Genomic DNA, 4909 nt, shown 5'->3' with positions numbered 1-4909 from the left:
ATGATTTCATACGGGATACTCTACCTGTGCTTCTAGAACATGTGTAAGTAGGCTGTTTATGTTTTCTTATTGGCAACGTTACGTAGTGCTCTGTACTAAAATCACTGGCTGTGCTGTGTGCAGTCTGTGGCTAGTTTGCATTGTTGTCTGCCATTGTAGTGTTGGGCAGCGGCAGCTGGATGTTAACAGCGCGTAGCGTTGCGCAGTTGGAGGTGAGCCGCCAGCAGTGGTGGATGTGGGGAGAGAGATGGCGGAGTTGTGAAATTTTTAAAACTGTATGTCATGAACTGCTATGCATATTATGAGTTTTCAACATTATTAAGGTAAATACATTGTTTGTTCTCTATTAAAATCTTTCATTTGCTAACTATGCCTATCAGTAGTTAGTGCCTTCCATAGTTTGAATCTTTTATTTAGCTGGCAGTAGTGGCGCTCGCTGTATTGCAGTAGTTCCAGTAACGAAGATTTTTGTGAGGTAAGTGATTTGTGAAAGGTATAGGTTAATGTTAGTCAGGGCCATTCTTTTGTAGGGAATTCTGAAAGTCAGATTGCGTTGCGCTAAAAAGTATTGTGTGTCAGTATAAGCACAGTCTTGTATAATTGTTTTAAGGGGACGTTTCATATGTCGACCCTTTGCCGAGGATATCTCACTGGAATCTTCTGATTTTTTTCTTGTAGTTTGTGTAATTAGTGTAGCTTTTGTTTATTACTAGCGCGTAATTATAGAGAGAATTTCCTTTGTAGTTGTAGTTTTTCATTGTTGTACAGTAAAACAGTTGTGGCATGCATGTAGATTTGCAGCAAGTATTTCGCAGCTGCGCTTGCAATTAACTAGATATTATTTTCAGTGCTATGTTAATGTGTTCTCTTATTTTTGCTCTTCAAATTGTGCTTTTCTGTGTTATCGTGTGAAATATTGTGACAATAATGGCGTGTGAAAAACGTAACACTAGGCTCCAAAGTAAACTGAGAAATAATAGTGACGACGAGCGTAGCTTATCAGCACCACTGTGTAATGAAGTAACAGACATTCAAAGTAGTAATTTGGTAATAGTGCATAGGGAAATGGAGCGGGCGGCAAACAATGGCGTAGACAGTGAAACAAATAGTGAACAGGGAAGCATTATCGATCGATCGGTCGGCAACAGCTCGCCTCAGGAATCGGGAATGACAGGACACAATCTTGCAAATACTGCAGATTCAGGTTTTGGGTCCTCACCGTTTTCTCAAATAAGTTAAGACACATTTTCTGCTTGTCAAAATGTCAATGTTGCCGGTGCAAATTCACTGCCGAAAAGCACTGAGGAACATGTTTCAGACACCAGTGCATTGTTATTACAGTTAATGCAACAAATGGGACAAAAGCTACAAAAGTTAGACACAATGGAACAAAATCAAAGACAAACACTGCAAAAGCTTCAAAAGTTAGACACAATGGAACAACACCAGAGACAAACGCAGCAACAGTTAGACGCAATGGAACAAAAGCTTCCAAAGTTAGACTCAGTGGAACATACGCTTGAACAAACACGTGAAGACTTAACTGCTGAGTTACATAACATCGAATCGAAATGTCAAAAAGTCTGTAATGACGTAGAAACACAAATTTGTGAGCATTTCCAACCTATTTTTTCGCGGCATGAAAATGCATTACAGAATCATGAAGCAGCCATAAAAGAACTGCAAACCATTGTTCATGAAAATCACGACACCTTGCAAGCTAAAATTGACTCAGTTGCATCTACCGATTCGGTTACGCAACTTGCAAAAACTCAGGAAAATTTAAAGGACACAGTAAATACTCTGAAACTTGGTTCAGAAAAACACACTGAGGAAATAAGTACACTATCGGAGAAAGTAGCCGAACTTTCGGATCAGTTCACTAACTTATCTACAAAGGTAGATGATGATCTGAATGACACAAGACCGGTAGTTTTTAATGACACAGAAGAGTACGAACAAATTAGGAAATTCAAACAAAATCAGAATCAAATAAATACGCAACACCAAAGAGAAATCGGGGAAGTACAAGATCAGCTGACACAGGTAATACAAGAATTACGTATTTCAGAGGACACTCGCGCCCCAATACGGGAAGAGGGACATAGAAATACGGAAAAGGCACAAAATAATAACACAGGGCATTTCGGAAACTATGAAAGAAATTGGCAAGGCGCACCGAATTTTGAAATGGAACCGCCGAAACGACGTAACAATGACCGATATGCGACTCGCCGACATGATGACTTTGACTATAAGCTGTTCATTACTACACGTAAATTCAAAACATTTAAGAATTCTGGCAACGACATTCATCCACAAGCATGGCTCCATCAATTCTCTCATTGTTTTCCTCCCAACTGGTCGTTAGAACACGGATTAGAATTTATGTGTGGCTACTTAGAGAATGAACCAGCTGTAAGAATGCGATCGGTCATTCACGATTGTCACAGTGAAGGAGAATTTTATCATGCCTTCCTCTCAGCATATTGGTCTCAAGCTATACAAGACCGAGTAAAACATAGCATCATAATGATGAAACATTTAGAACAATCTGAATTCTCCAGTCTTGTGAAATATTTTGAAGACATGTTGTACAAGAATCAGTACCTGTCAAACCCATACAGCCCCTCAGAACTCATCCGCATTTGCTTAATCAAATTACCTGAACATTTACGACTTATTATTTTGGCAGGACGTTGCAAAGACGACATTGAAGCTTTTCAGGGACTGTTACAAGAACTGGAAATTGACACTGACAATCGGGGATTGCGAAAACAGGAAAACAATCACTACAGGTCACATCCGTCACGATTCCGTGACGACAGAAATAATAACTGGACACGACAAGGCTATTCTTACAACGCAAAGCGTGAACAAAACAGACACCACCCATATGACAACCACTGGCAGAGTAACAATAGTTACAGAGAAAGATCGCATTTCCGTAGTAATGAATATGACAGAGATTACCTTAGAAACAGACAATATGGGAACCAAAACAATTATTATGAAGGGAGACAGAATAACTTCAGATGCAACAGTTCAGCGCGCAGTTACGATTCAGGAAGAAATTCTCCACCACATGACCGACAAGAAAGAAATTATGAAATCTACCGACATGACGACAGACGAGATAATCATAACGACAGACCTGAATTTCATCAGAACTGGCGGGATTCAAACAGAGCAGGGCACTTTCGACAACGTGAATTTGTAGAAGCTAGGTCTCCTAATCCCAATAACGACGCGCGCCAATAAAGGAACAGACAATGACTCGCACCGCAGGCAGCCACCTGCGCCGGCTGGCTCAGAGAAAAATAACACAGACGCTAACCTTGAGAGAAGATTTAGCATTCCTTACCGACGTATAAAACATGACAATTGCTTTTCAGTTGAAAGTCTGCGTACTAGGAAGAGTAAAGGTTTACACCACATTTCACATGTAAAACCGTTTATTGAATGATAATCTGCTGTTTAACTTAGTCTTTGCCATAAAACGTTTCACTTCACATTTCTAGTATGCTTTGTCAGACTTAGAAACTGTTAACATGTAACATTTTGGTTTACTTGAAAATACATTCAGGATTTACAGTACTTTCTGTGAAATACCAGATGACACAGTGGTTAGTTTATGTGACAGTTACACGATTTTATCACGACGCTACTAATGAGTGACAATTTACAATGTTGCTTTTGCGGTGTATCTGTTTTATATCTGCACAGTTTTTCTGAATTATTCTGGAAAGTAAAACGTTTTAGTAGTAACTTTTGTGGTATAGCTACAATGAGACAGCCTTTTCCATAGCACAACAATATGTTACAGCACAGTACTTTCTTCATCACGGCAATAAGCGTAATAACTAAGATATCTATACGCAAAGCATTTCACTTTTGTTTATCATGAGGTAAGTACATTGACTTCTGCTGAACTTAGCTTTTGGACGACGATAACTACGACACTTCCACAGAGATTATGTTGCAACAAGACGCACATTTAGCGCTACAGGACACGTATTTGAGTGATTAATTTTGCACTTAAATCATTTATTTTTAAAAATATTTGAAGTACAATGATACAAAGGTTTTCCGTGATACATTTCATTCCACTGCTGTAATCTGTAACACCTGAGGGTATAATTACATTAATCCTCAGGGGGGTACATGCTTACTTTGTGTACCATGTGTTTGGCAAGCACAAGGAGCCCTAGCTAATATGGTATTTGCTTATACAACTTTACACATTGGTACCATATTTCTCTAACACATAAATTACACAGCTATCTGATTATTTAACAGAGAAACAAACATTTTCTTTACTACATCAGTGACAGATGTTTACGTAATTTCACAGTTGGGTAACTTCACACTTACGAAATTGTATTTTGTCTGTACTTTGTGAACTGTTCATACTTTTTCGGAACCATTGTGATACTATGAGAGCTTTGAATGATGTATTTGGTGAGGGAGCATGATTTTAAAGTACGTTTGAGGTAGATAACACTTTTGAAATGAGCAGAGAATTTTTTAAGGTTTTAAAATATTGAGAAAGCTACGACGATTTTGAGATGTGATTGATCTGTTATGATATTATTACGACGACGATGTGTATTATGCTATTGAGGTATGTTTATGATCAATGAGATGATGCTATATGAGGAATCTGATTATGATATGTATTTATTATGATGAAATACTGAAGAAGTGTCGACAAATATTTATATGTGTAATAAGGTAAGGAATAATGAGTAGTGGTTACGGACTCTGATTTATGAAAAGGATGTTGGAAACCAAGAATCGTACTTTAAGAGTTATGAAATGTGTGTAAATGCGTGAAGGTATCACAATGCCGGCGAAAATTTTTTGCGCGCTGTTATAATTAAAGGATTTTATTTTCTACACATTTGTA

Source organism: Schistocerca nitens, chromosome 2 (assembly GCF_023898315.1).
Source record: "Schistocerca nitens isolate TAMUIC-IGC-003100 chromosome 2, iqSchNite1.1, whole genome shotgun sequence".
In the NCBI taxonomy this organism is placed as follows: Eukaryota; Metazoa; Arthropoda; class Insecta; order Orthoptera; family Acrididae; genus Schistocerca; species Schistocerca nitens.
Note: the sequence above shows the minus strand (reverse complement) of the source record.